This window comes from Capsicum annuum, chromosome 4 (genome assembly GCF_002878395.1).
Source record: "Capsicum annuum cultivar UCD-10X-F1 chromosome 4, UCD10Xv1.1, whole genome shotgun sequence".
Lineage (NCBI taxonomy): Eukaryota > Viridiplantae > Streptophyta > Magnoliopsida > Solanales > Solanaceae > Capsicum > Capsicum annuum.
This window is the reverse complement of record NC_061114.1, coordinates 17,097,394-17,112,567: the sequence shown is the minus strand read 5'-3', so window position 1 is coordinate 17,112,567 and position 15,174 is coordinate 17,097,394.

Genomic DNA, 15,174 nt, shown 5'->3' with positions numbered 1-15,174 from the left:
CGCATCGCAGAGCCAGTTCAAATGGCATTCATTAGTTTTCAGTGAAGCTCCATGATAATGGCGCATCGCACCAATGTTCTAGTTCACAATTGCCATTTTCCAGTAAGGGACCCCAACCCCACCGCATCGTGCTAAGTGCCATTTTCCCAATTTTCAAAATATAGTGAGACTCTGTGATGGTGCCGCATTATGCCAAGGGTCAATTTCACGATTGTCCATTTTTGTACGATGTTAACTATGTTTGAGTGGCTCACCATGATGCCACCGTGTCGCGGTAAAGGACAAACTCGGGATTTTTAGTGACGGAAATTAACTTCCTTCCAGGGGTAATTTGGTATTTTTTTCACGGCCCTAATCAGTCCTAAACATGAAATTAATCCCTAAAAGAGCACTAATTTCTCATTATTTCATTATTCACTCACTTTCTCTCAAGATTAAGTCATTCTCTCAAATTAACAAAACCATAGCTTCAAGAAATCAAGAACAATCCTCAAGCAATCCTCCAAGAACCTTCAAGAACTCATCCTTTCGGGTATGTTAGGTGTTCGTTCATGGGTTCCTTTCATCCATGGAGTCCAAGAACCCTATTTAAACGTACAAGTTTATAGATTTATGATTTCTATGCTTGAAATTTATTGTATTCATATTCATGATATTGTTTGGGTTTAATTCCATGATTAATTACCAGTTTCATGAAAACTAGATAAATCGTGGGTTGATTTATGTGATCTTCGTCTTGAACTCTTGAATTACAAGTTGAATGTAGTAGCCATGATATTATTATATGTTTATTTCTATATGAAATAATCGTGCTCCCCAAGTGTTTGATAAAATGCTCATTGAATTGGATAGTGCCATCATGAAATGTTATTATATGTTCACATTCATGTACAAGTTCATGTATATCAAGTGTTTGAAAAACTGTCTAATAAATGTATTGTGAACAAAAAACTAGTGTTATGCTTTTAAGATCATGCTATGCTTTACTTTCATGCTATTGAGTCCTGGGGGTATTCAATACCCAAAAATCTAGATTTTTACCCAGAATTTCATTAGCTTTAGAATATTTTAAGTAACGTCACAAATAGTAGTACTCAGTCAGTTATAGAACTCAGTGAACTCAGTCCAGTTCAACAAATAACACGATCAGTAATAGTTTAATCCATCGTAATATATTCTAGTGATCAGTTCAGTGTCTATTCTATTGAGAGTAGGATTCATCACCAAGCAAACCCAAGGATGGGGGATCACCTGCCAGTACAAGGTGTGATCCTTAGAAGCAGTCTTTGCATTCTGGAACTACATAGCCAGCATAGGTTGAGACATCAACCTGCCAGTTGAGTGTTGATGAGGTATCTTACCTGCCAGTTTAGGGTAACACCATTCTTATTCAGGGTACCTGCCAGATGAGGGTGACTTTTTAGCTTATCTTTAGCTATGGCATGGTACTGACACTCTTCCACCTTGAGTTACAGGTTGGACCCTAGTTATCTTATTTGTAGCATGTTGGTTAGATGAATACCTTCCACAGTTTTAGTTTCAATCTCAGTATAGAACTCAATTCAGTTCCACAGAATCAGAACTGTCAGATACAATCACTCAGTATCAGTAATTCAATTATTAGTAATCTCAGATATCAATTACTCAATATCAAAAATCAGTATTCAACTTCAGTAAAGGCTTAGATACAATATACATGTATGTGCACAGTATTGCATACTCAGGATTTTAACGTAGTTCTAGTTATTGATGTACTTTTATTCAGTTACTTTATATCATACAGTCAGTTATTGTTGATGCATATGAACCCCTGCATTCAGCCTTACCTCATCTAGAAAACCAGTATATTCCACGTACTGATGCATACTTTCTCTTTGTGCTCTGATGTCTCATATCATAGGTTTGGATACTCAGGTTCTTGATCTCTCTTAGGTAAATTCAGATAGCAGGCACAGATTCAGTAGTGAGTCCTCATCTATCAAGGATATGCTTTTATTTTAGTATTTTAGTAGTCGGAGTTTGTTGGGGGCTTGTCCCATCAACTTTACATCTAGATAGTTCAGTTAGAGGCTTATCAGACTAGACTAGTTCAGACTGTATTAAGTTTTTTAGATGTTATTTCAGTACTATATTTATCGATATTCAAATTATGAACTTTATGGCATTTTAGCCTATTTTTTTGCATTTTTTAGTATTATTATTCAGTGCTCATACAAGTTACCAGTCATGGGTTAGCTTATGGTCCTTCGGGGTAGTAAGCACTATGTGGCTCTGAGGTACAGACTAGGGGCGTTACAGGACCGGTTTCAGTTTTTGAGGTAGGTTATGTCTTAACTCTTCATATTGGGATGGGTAGTTAATGATGATAAAAAATGCATATTAAGGGTGGGAACTAATCATGAAAAATGGATATTTATGTGTTGTGCCTGTATGGGTCTATATGTGATGTAATTATCGAAATTGTGGGGTTCTATGTGATATTGATAGCCTTGAATACATGTGAATATTTTTGTTATTTAAGATGCCTAATGTGGTATCATTTGTGTATTATGATTATATTCATACTTTATTATCATATGAGATATGTGGAAATTCATAAATGAAATAAAGATAATGAGTGGATATTGGCTCACGTGGTTGTGGAAATATATTATGTGGTTGGTTGTTGAAATATATCATGTGGCTGGTTGTAGAAATACTCACTGTGATTGGTGTTGAGCATTATATCTTCATGTCATACTCATTCATAAAACATTAGTATCACCGTGGAAACATTTAAGAAACACAGGAAACACATGATAATACCTTTCGAGGGATGTACCAAAAGAAGATATGATATATGTGGATTGTGTATGGGTTGACAAACTCCCATGGGTCCTGCATTGGGAGGCTTGTCTCCATCGGTGTATACAGAGATTATGTTATGATCCCGGAGGTTCTATAATGACCTCATGCATCATCATCACCATCGTCATCATCATATACATTTCACTTACTTTATTGTATTTATATTGTATTGTACTGCCATATTTACTTGCCCTGTATGTAATTGTCTTATGCTTTTTTACTTGTATTTGATGATCTTGTATATGTATGTTCCTCCTTGTTCTACTTATATGTGATATAATGCATACTTGTGTTCTATCTAGTTGTGATATTGCAATATATGTGATATACTAAAACTGTTAGAGCAAGTGGTATGGGCTACTGCTGTAGGATATTTTCTGACGGCAGGTGACATTCCCTTAGTGTATATTTTGTATGCTTTATTTACTACTTTACTTGGTGGGCCTATGATACCTACTGAGTACAAGTGGACCATACTCATACCTACTACGCCCTTTAGGTGTAAGTCCTAGCTTGAATGTGCCTCAGCTTGCTTAACTCGGGCGATTTTGGAGCTTCTAAGGTAGCGGTCGGATACTCATGCATCTGGAGTTCACCTCTATCTTTATATAGTAGTCATGTCCTTATTAGTATTCACAGATAGATATTATTCCTCTTTGATTATTTTTCTGGTGTATTTGACTCCTAGATTGTATTAGTAGTTCTTCCACTATTGATAAATGGTTTTTAGCATGATTGGTAATTTGGATAATTTCTTTCCACATTGTTATGATTATTTGTATGGTTGGGCTTTGTTCTAGAAGCCTTACCTTGAGCATTTATGTCCTTTCCTTTTTTCCTTCTTGTATCCATTTGGGTGATAGGCTTACTTGTCAAGTTACATCGCGGCAAGTTCCATCATGATCTTTTCTTCTAGTCGTGATATCCCCCTTATCCTACTTATTTATGATATAATACATACTTGTGTTCTATCTTGGTGTGATGCTACAATATATGTGATATATTAAAATTGTTAGTATAAGTGGTGTGGGCTACCGTTATGGGACATTTTCTACTTGCAGGTGACGTACCCTTATTATGCATTTTGTGTGTTTTATGTTATACTTTGTTCGATCATCCTATAATGTCTATTGAGTACAAGTGGACTGTACTCACTCCTACTTTACCCTTTTGGTGGGTGCACCCTATGTTGCTTAATTTGGGCAATTATTGGAGCTCTCAAGGTAGCTGATGATTTTCAGGCTTTCAAATGTCTTCTACTACCTTTGTCTATAGATTGTTTCTTTATTTTTATTTCAGAGATAGAGTTTCTCTTGTATTTAGATATCTCATGTATTTCTTTAGATTCAAGTTATACTAGATACATTCTTATACTGTTGATACCTGGTTTGGAGAGTTATGGCTTCATGTGTTGATTTTTTTTTTCTTCTTTTATAATATCTATGTGGTTTGGCTTCATTCTAGAAGACTTACCTTGGGGGACTTTTTATCCTTTCCCTATTATGTATTAGTTCTCTACAACAAGTGCTATCATGACCCTGGGATTTTTGAATCGTGAAAAATTGATATCAGATACAGGTTTTATTGATCCCAATGATGTATGAACGGGATATCTAATAGAGTTTCGCAGATCGGTACATAGATGTTCATATCTATAATCAAGAGGCTATAGGATATCTTTTGGAAACTTTCCTTATTTTACTTCTTACCATCCAAAGTTCTTGAATACCTTATGTTCTGATTTATGTTTCACTCTTCCTGTGAGGATGGTGTTGACTAGGTCATGCAAGAGTGGCGATGCAAAGCCTTCTCCCAGAGAGCAAACCTCGAGTTGTAGATAGACTAGAGAAAGGGGACAAGCCCGTTGTTCAACTCCATCTAGAAGAAGTGTTAGGGGACTCTCTTGTGAGCCTCGTATTGAGTAGGTTAGAGGTGTAAGTTCTACTCCAGTTCCTTACAGTTCATCTTCCCCAGTGTTGGAGGGATTGTTAGTGAGTTTACTGACCCATTTAGAGGGTTATCCTTTGGTTATGTCAGGTGCTCCTCCAGTTCTGGATCCTCCTATTACACTTACTTCTATTATGGGTACTCCTTAGACCCCAAATTCTATTCCTATTTCAGCATCGATATCTAACTATGGATTCTTAAGATTAGGAGTCCAACCGTTTTTTATGTTACCTCCCTAGATAGTATCTTAGCCTGCTAGGTTTACTATGCTCTTTCTTACGATTAGTGCAGTAATGTCTTCTGAGGATCAGAAAAGGCTTGAGAGGTTTACTCATTGGGTCCTCCTAGATTTGATGGTGTAGTGGGTAAGGATGTTTACAAGTTTTTGATTGATTACCGAGATAAGTTGCAAAATTTGGGTTTACTCTAGTCTCATGGAGTTGTTATACATCTTTCCAGTTGACAGATATGATGAGAGATTAGTGGTGGTCGCTTGTTAGTTGTAGACCTCGTGATTCCCCTGAGATGACTTGGGATAAGTTCACCAAAGTTTTCTTAGAGAGATTTCTGCCTTCTAGCTTGACAGATCATATGCGGGACGAGTCTAATCATTTGGAGCAGGGCACCTTGACAGTTTCAGAGTATGAGGCATATTTCCATGTCTTGTCCAGATATTTCTATGATAGCATTTCCATCGATTCTGAGAAGATTTAGAAATTCTTGAAGGGTTTGGATGTTTCTTATCATTAGCTACATCTCATATGGTTGTGTTTGGGGCTTCGCTTTAGAGTATTTCAGGGAGGCAGAAATAAGGTGCGTTATTTTGGTGAGTTTAGAGGTTATGTTTCTCACGGTAGAGATTTTAAAGGTCCTTGTGGATATCTGGATAGGCCGGTATAGGTGGCTTTATAGAGTTCATATGGTCCATCTTCTATTTCAACAATTCATGGTGGCCATTTTGGCCTAATTGTATGTTTTCCTATTGAGATTTGTCATAAAGGTTTCTATATGTATAATGAGATTAGTCATGTGGCTAGGGACTTCCCCCGCTGAGTGATTTGGGCTACTCCTATTTTAGTAATAAAGGCTAGAAGTGCAACCAGAGGTGCAAGGGGTAGAGGTAACGAAGATCATAGGGGTAGTTGTAGGGCCACTTAGGCAGTTGGTGGTCATGGGGACACCTAGGTAGTTGGTGGTTGTGAGCAGTGCTTTGTTATACCAGCCAGACCTGAAGTGGAGGCTTTAGATGTTGTGATCACCAATATCATCCTCATTTTTTCAAACCTACATCCATATTATTTGATCCCAGAGCGACTTTATCCTAGGTGTCTGTGTATTTTTCTTTGAGTTTTGATTCTATTAGTGAGCCTCTTGCAATGCCTATTTGTGTAACTATCCCGGTAGGTGATTCTTTAGTGGTAGATCAGGTACATCGATCTTGTATTGTGACTTTTCTCGGGCGTGTTAGTTATGGCTGATTTTGATGTTATTTGGGTATGGATTGGTTGGCTCCTTATCATCCTATCCTGGATTGTTATGTCAAGACTATGACTTTATCTTCACTGGGTGTGCCAAGGATAACTTGGAGGGGTGCACTTCATTTGGGTCCTAAGAGGATTATATCTTCTGTTCAGGATCGTAAATTGGTTAAGAGAGGATGTTTATCTTACTCTGCCCATATTCATGACACTAGTGTTGCTTCGTCTCCTTCATTGGATTCTATTTGTGTTGTCTATGAGTTTATGAATTTGTTCCCTCTTGCCTAGTATGCCCCTGGATAGAGATATTTATGTTTCTCTTGATGTTGAGCCAGGCACCAAGCCTATTTCTATTCCTCCTTATAGGATGGCCTCAGTAGCATTGAAAAAACTGAAGTATCAGTTGCAGGACTTATTAGATACAGGATCTATCCGACCTAGTATTTTGCCTTGAGTACGCCTGTCTTGCTTGTGAAGAATAAGAATGGTCGATGTTGATGTGTATTGTTATCGGTAGTTGAATAAGGTGACGATTAAGAATAAGTATGCTCTTTCTCACATTGATGATTTATTTGATCAGCTTCAGGGTGTTGCAGTATTTTTAGGGATTGATTTTATATTTGGTTATCACCATTTGAGGTTAGAGCTTTAGATATTCCAAAAATAGCTTTTCGAAGTCGATGTAGTCATTATGAGTTTTTGCTCATGTCCTTTGGGTTGACCAATGCCCCTACTACATTTATGGAGTTGATAAATCAGTGTTTCAATCATATCTTGACTCCTTTGTTATTGTATTTATAGATTATATCTTGGTGTATTTCGATACTAAGGTTGAGAATGAAGAGCAGTTATGGATTGTGCTTAAAAGATTGAGGGATGAGAAGTTGTATGTGAAGTTATCTATGTGTGAGTTTTGGTCGGTGTCTTTTTCTTTCTTGGGTCATGTGTTGACTAAGGAAGGTATTATGATTGATCCAGACTAGGTTACGATGGTTTGTGATACGGATAGGGATAGACCTACTTCGTGTATTGAGATTCAGAGTTTTGTTGGCTTGGTAGGTTATTATCGGTAGTTTGTTGAGAGCTTCTCTTCTATTGTATCTTCTTTGACTAAGTTGACTCACAAGAAGATTTCCTTTTAGTAGTAAAATGCTTGTGAGGTGAGTTTCCAAAAGCTCAAGGATTTTTTCATTTAAGCTCCTATATTGGCTTTGTTAAGGAGGGCGTGGGCTTTACCGTATTTTGTGTTGCTTCAGATTTTAGATTGGATGTTGTGTTGATGTAGGAGGGCAAGGTAATTACTTATGAATCTCGTTAGTTAAAACCTCATGAGATGAATTATCCTACCCATGATTTGGAGTTGTGTGTAGTTGTGTTTGCCTTGAAGTTATGGAGGCACTACGTGTATGGAGTCCACTGTGAGATCTTCCCAGATCATCCTAGCATTCAATACTTCTTCACCCAGCTAGTTCTTAATATGAGGAAGTGTCGCTGGCTAAAGTTGCTTAAGGATTATGATGACCATTCTCTATCATCCGGGTAAGGCTAATGCGGTTGCGGATGCCTTGAGCCATAAGTTGACTAGATGGGTAGCTTGGTTCATCTTTTGACCTAGGAGAGGCCTTTAGCCTTAGAGGTTTAATCTTTAGCTAACCAGATGGTTAGGCTTGACATTTCAATACCTGGGTATGTTTTTACATTTTTGGAGGCTAGATCTTCTTTGATGGAGCAGATTCAAGCTCATCGATTTGATGATACTGGATTAAGGTTGATTCGAGATAAGGTGTTGAGTTGGGAGTCTAAGGAAGTCTCACTTGATCTTCCTGCTCCCTCTTCTCAGACTAACCAACTAACTACTTAATCTTCCTAGTGTTGAAGCTCAACTTTCACTAATAAGCTTCCATACAATCAGCTAGCCTCATATTATTTCTATCTCTAACACACAGGCTAAGTTTTATCTGATGGATTAGCACTTCTATATATTTTTTTGTTTTTTAAGTATCTATTAGCTTCATTCTTGCCAAAGGGATTAAATGACAACAGAGAAATTGGTTTTCTTGATAACCTCTCTAGAATCCTTGCCTCGTGATTGTTGATCCACTCATTTCCTTTTCTCCTGCCACTGTAGAATTCTTCTATCTCATCTTTTTCATTACAGAATTGCATTCCACAAAGCTAAAGTATATAAGCAATCCAAGAATATGTAAGTTGCAGTTTCTGGGTCCCATTACATAATATATATATATATATTTCAGCCACTGATGTGCCCCACTTTCACAACAAATCTTTTGTTCGTAGCCTCCTTCACATTTGTAACCGCAAGATAAATGTTTGCTTTGGCTCTGCATAATAGTGACAAACTAAATTCTTTCACTCTACATTAGGAACCGCACCCCTAAACTTTGAAGACACTTTAGCTATAACAACATTTCTTTGTTCAACAAGTGCTCCACTATACCCCAAGGTTTGCTAGAATAGACACATATGTAGGATATTTTGCACTATCTTAAAATCCCGATGTGTTATAACTATGTTCTCAATTTTATAATTTTTGATGTGGTAAGTATTGATCCAGGTTATCCATAGTTTGTATTTCTTCATGCTCAAAGTCCATAATAGTTTGGATAGAGTTGTTGTGTTTCATATTTGTAAGTTTATAAAATTCATATTGTATGCACCATTGGGTAAACACACCTGATCCCAGGATACTAAAGCTCTTTTAGTAATTGTACAGATGTATCATCACCTCTGGAGAACATTAAGAGATTGACTGCAAAATAAAGATGAAGTATTCCCAATTTTTTGTATATTGAGTGATAGTTAAAGTTAGGTTCTTCTTGGAGAGTTTGTAAGCATCTATTCAAGTAATCCATCACAATTACAAAATATAAGGAGAAAGTGGTTCCCTTGTCGCAGACCTCTTTTAGATTTAAATAGTTTCTAACAAAGCACCACTGATAAGAAATGTATAGCTCATAGTTTTTATCAAGATCATAATCCATTTAACCATCTTACAAAGAAAAACAATCTCCTAGAGCATTTGTTCAATAAAATGCCATTCAAAAGAATCATACGCCTTTTGCAAGTCCACTTTGATTATACATCTAGGAAAAGGTGTTTTTTAGTGTACTCTTCAACCAGTTGATGGCTTAGAACTACATTGTTTCCTATGATCCTTCTTGAAGTTGATTTACTCTGGCCTACCACTCCATCCAACAACCTTTGTATTATGGTGGTAAGAATTTAGAAAATTATCTTGTAGATAGTGAAACAACATGCTATAGGTCTAAATTCTATCATAATTTTAGGATGAGAGACTTTAGGTATTAAAGTAACCACAATATTGAAATTTTCTTTAAGGAATCTATTATATTGAATGAACTCTTGAACTATCCTGAAAAGATCCTCTTTGATAACTGTTCATGCCTTCCTGTAAAAGTATGCACTGAACCTATTAATTCTCGGTGCTTTATTATCATCAATGGCAAAAAAGTTTCTTTTCACCTCCTCTCGAGTGACTGGTGCACACATGTCTTTTTGTTGTTGTGTACTTATTCTAGGCCCTTTCCTCATTATGTGCAAATCAATTCTTGGGAGTCTTGTAGCTGCAGAACCCATTAAGCCTCTATAGAACTTGATTACTTCTTTTCTTATATCAGTGTTCTTTTGCATACTTTTACCATTGTTATCCTTTAGCATAGTTATGGCATTAGATCTTTCCCTTGCTTTCAAACAGTTTAAAAGTACTTATGATTACCATCCCTTCTCTTTATCCAATGAGCCATTGAATTTTGCCACAAATATTCTCTCAGATACCGAGCCACTTTCTCATTTCCTCTTAATCCTATTTTTCAGCTTTTTATAAATCTTTACTAGCTTGTACTATAATAAGGGATCCAACCTAACATCTCGAGGAATTCTAGCCAAGAAGGAAAGCTAATACTAGAATAATTAGGGTCTCTAACCGAAGTGTTGGTAAATATGAGATAATCTAACAATAACATTATCAGAACCAGAGACTTCCTCCTAGTTGTAACACGGTGCTTAGAACCACAAGTGATCCCAAGCTAACCCATGATACTGGCATAATACTTGAGCAACTGCTTAAAATATATGTAAAAGCAAGACTAACTAATCAAAAGAATAATCATGAGATAAGCTATTTAAATATGTTACTGTTCAATGTTTACAACACTGTAATCTGAAGAAGGGAAATAGAAACTACACACAATGACTCTAAATAACTATCTATGAAGACTCTACAAATACAGACTATAGGTAGCTGGGAAATGACCTCAACTATTCGTAATAAATACATAGAAATAAGAAAATAAAATACAAGAACTGCAACTAATTTGATTCCTGAAAATAAGAGAACTCATCACTTGCTGGATGAATGCTATGATCCGCTTGACTATGATCCTGATGTAAAGCACATGAATCAATATCACATAAAAATGTAGGCAGAAGGGGTATGCAATTAGTACTTTGAAATATACTGAGTATATTAGATATGCACTAGTTATGAAAACTCTTAAACTATGCTTTGAAATTTAGGACGTAAGTTATTTACTAAAATATGCATTTAAAATATATTTGTACCTAAAATTTGTGAGGCTTAGTGAAATCTCAAAATCATGAGCTAAAACTTTTCTATAAATTGGAAAATGGTAGAAGCTTAACTATTATATTTAATCTCAAGTTAATTCTGAAAATGTTGTAAAACTGTACTGAATACTAACTGAAAATAAAGAGATAGACTTGAGTGCAAATTGAATGCATGGATTTGAACTGTCGTAAAATGACCCTATATAAAAGACATATATACTATTATACAGTGATAGTCTGAAAATTCATAGTATAAAAGAAAGTAAAACTAAATTGAGGGTCATGTATGAATACTGGGTCTTAAATTGTGGGATGTGAACAAATGCAACGGCCAAGTAAATAAACATGTAACTAATCAATATTGTACTAAATAACCTGAGTACAAGGTCATGCAATAACTGAGTTTAAATTGTGGGAGCTACTATTAATCGAAATATAATGATGTAAGATAAACATGAAGTTCAATGTATAAACCTCATTGAAAAGGGCCCAATATACCTTGTTAGGGTATAAAGGGTGATCTGACATAGTACAACTAAACTAATGTCCAAAAGTACTAAGGTGTTAATCCTGGTCTGACGGATGGCCCTTTAGAACCTAAAGTGGCACCATAGTTTAGGGACAAGGGACTTCTACTAAAATTCTCAACCTAACTTACGGGTGAGACTCCATCCCCGCGTCCGCTCGGTGCTAGGTACTACTCCCAACTAAATATAAGTTGATATACTGAATAGCTCAATATTACTAAAGTCCTAAGGTTGAAAGATAATTTCTTTGTCTAAAAGTATTCTAAATCATGAGAACTGAAATACTAAGTGTTTGACTAACAATGCATGGATTCCTAGGTCATCAGGTATTCATAATACACTATCTCTACAGAATGTAACTAACAATGATAAATACTCGATAGGAAAAAGAAAAATTTTCATAGCACAAGTCCAAAATCATGAATTTACCAGCATACTGAAGGTTCATAATTCTAAGTATATAAAGATACTAAATTTTATGAAAAAACATGGCAGATCAACTAATATAGACTGAAATCTATAAAATCATGATAAGTAATGTTTTATAGTCTTGAAAACTAATACATCATACATAAATTGATCATATGCTTTAAATCTGAAAGAATATCATGTAAATCATGCATGGACATGAAAATATTATGAATTCATTAATATAGTCATAAGAAATCATAAATAATCATGAAAACATGCTCATGAATGTGAAATATATCAAGGAGAACTAAATTTAAGCTTAGAATTCTATTTGGGTAAAAATCCTAGTTCATGGGAATCAGAAATCATAACTGAAATTAATATTTAAAACTAGATTTTAGGCATAAGGTTGAAAGAAATACCTCATTGAAAACCCACATACCTAGACTGATAAAATCTTGAACTAAAGCCTTGGGAATCTGCTTTGAGAAAAACCCAGTCTTAGGCTTGCTTGAGAGTTGAATCACTTGATTTTCTAAATTAAAAATGATTTTGGGGAAATAATGAGGGATTTAGGGTGATTAAATAGACTTATACCTCTTGTAACAGCCAAAACGATATAGTTTTGAGGTTAAAAGAGTGGGAAAAGACCAAACAACCCTCTTAAAATTGTCTAAAAAGTTGTTGGTATCAGTCCTTAACTCGAGACATCGTCTGGTACTCACATTTTGGTCCACACTGTCGAGAAGATGAGTCACCCTACAACTCATAGTGGCCTGAAGACGAGTCATCGTCACTGATAGCTTTGATAATGCTTTAGTAAATTGGTCATAACTTGTTACTCCAATATCAGATTAAGGATAAACTAGAGGCTTTGGAAAGATAATTAAATTATATATCTTTTTGGTGGGTCTTGAGCTAAGAAACTCATAGTAATCTAAAAGTTATGCTCATGTAAAGTTGACTATGACAATATTCTTCACAAGAATTCAATCGATAAGGGATATTTTGACTTGTTTATAAGATAGGAGTTATTTGTGGCCTTAGTATATGTCATAATCACTTATAAAACTATCATTACATGATTTTTGAAGCATGGTTCTAATATTGGTTTGAATTTTTGAGGTGGTATAAGCATACTTTACTATGAGAAAGAAAAGGTATTGAAAATGTACCGACAATCTCGAATACCATTTCATAATCATCCTACCACGAATTAAAAATAATAATCAACTATAAAGTAACTGGCTAGTCCATAAAATAATAACCTAACTGGCCCCCATAAGCTGAGAAGGTTCAAGCAAGCACACGACATACAACAACTATAACTTATACCTATATATTCTCCTAGAAGACTAATAGATATAAGTGCCAAACAATTGTATAGGTGATAGAAAATTCATATGAATGAATAGATGCAACAAAAACCAGAAATACCATGTCCACCAAGTGTAATAATGTCATGTGTGTATATACTTCCTCCAACTCAGTAGTTCGCAAAGTCAAGACTTACGACGACCATCCTTCTCTAACATTATGACTCACAAACAAAGGGCCCAAAGGACTCAGGATATTTGTATACACTACCTGGTCCTAAACCAGGACTTCTAATAACCATCATAATTAATCTAATTCATCCTGCGCCAAAAAGATATAAATAAAGTACATGCCGTGACTCGAATAGAAACTAAAATAGTGTAAACAGGAAAATCTATTGCCCAAGATCAAGTTCGGACTATATACACATAATAGTAATGAAGGGAAAATATTCTTTGATCAAAGTAAATAGTAGTGGATAAAGAGTGGCTTAGTAATGGACCAAAATCATCCTCGATCTAATTTTCAAAATAGCACATTTAGCTTCAAAATCTCATAAATCATTAAATAAGATGGTTCGGTTCCCATTATAGTAAAAAATAAAAGTGACTCCCTTTTTAGAAAATAGTAGTAAAAGAAAGGATATGATTAGAATCGTACCACTAAGTGATCATAAATTAGCCTAAAAATATGCATGCCATCACCAATATTAAAACAATGCACCCTAAGTGTTTAAGCATCCATAAACTAGAATCTTATCCTTTTAAGGGTAGAATACTCACCAGGAGTCCAACTGATATCGTAACCACACCCTCGGGCCCAACAATACAAAACTAACATCATAGAGCCTTATAACTCAAAAATCTACAATAATCAAGGGCATAAAATCACTATAAAGATCTAATTAAGGAAATACCGCCCAATTTACTAAGTCAAATGGTAAGTCTTATAGTTAAGGATCATAAATATTAATCTGCGATTAACATGTCTATAATCATTGGATAATATGGTTCTATGGCCATAACAGGTATTCTATGTTAAGGTTCGGGTCACATTTCTATCCAAAATTTCCTAGATGAGTTGAGTCATGATATAATATTCCTAATCCTATCCTATAATCCTTATGTAGCATAGAATCTATACTTAACACCAACTCATAGAGAAAATTAGATCGAAGTCTACCTTATTACAAAACAGCAAAACTTGAATCCTTCACAAATCATATGTACTTTCTCCACAATCTCGAAATGACATCATACTATCAAAATAATAAACATGTTACTATGAGTAAAATGGCTCTCATATTTAAATATAAAACTTGACACATAAAATCGGATCAAAAATGGGGCCTTGGGTTCTGCTAATGGAATTATAACATTAAATCCATCATCAGATCTCTTGAAGGATAAGAAATGTGTACTCAATAGTAGATCACAAATGGATAACAAATCAGAGCACAAATTAGCTCGCAAAGTTATGAATTTCAAAATTACTTTCTAAAATTTATCAAGTATAAGGATGAAATTTGAGGGAAAATACTAGAAAATATCCAAGAAGAGCTAATTTATCTTACCTTATCCTTAATGGATGGTTTCCCACTCTTTTCCAAACTTTAAGGTATAACAATGTTGGATTAAGACATAAAAAATAGTTGAAAATCACCAAGAAGGGTATTATATACTGCCAGAAAATTGTCCTTCGCAATCGCAAAGGATAAGGGTCGTGATTACAATGCCTATTAAGGACACCCTTAACGAATACAACCAAATGATTTACAAGCTCAAAGGCAAAGGAGTTATACCATTGAGGATGTGACACCAAATAATACAATCACGAAGAAGGAAAGTGGATAGATTGGGTCGATCGTGCATTGCAAATATGAGAGGGAATGCTCAAAATCACAATGTTCAAAAACATGACCCATCACAAATATAGCCTCAACCTCACGGTCAGGATAGGCAATGGTTGGCTCCACCAGATACAGATGCATTACATTTTTCCTCAGTTTAAATGGACTTAAACTGAATGCTCAAGATTTA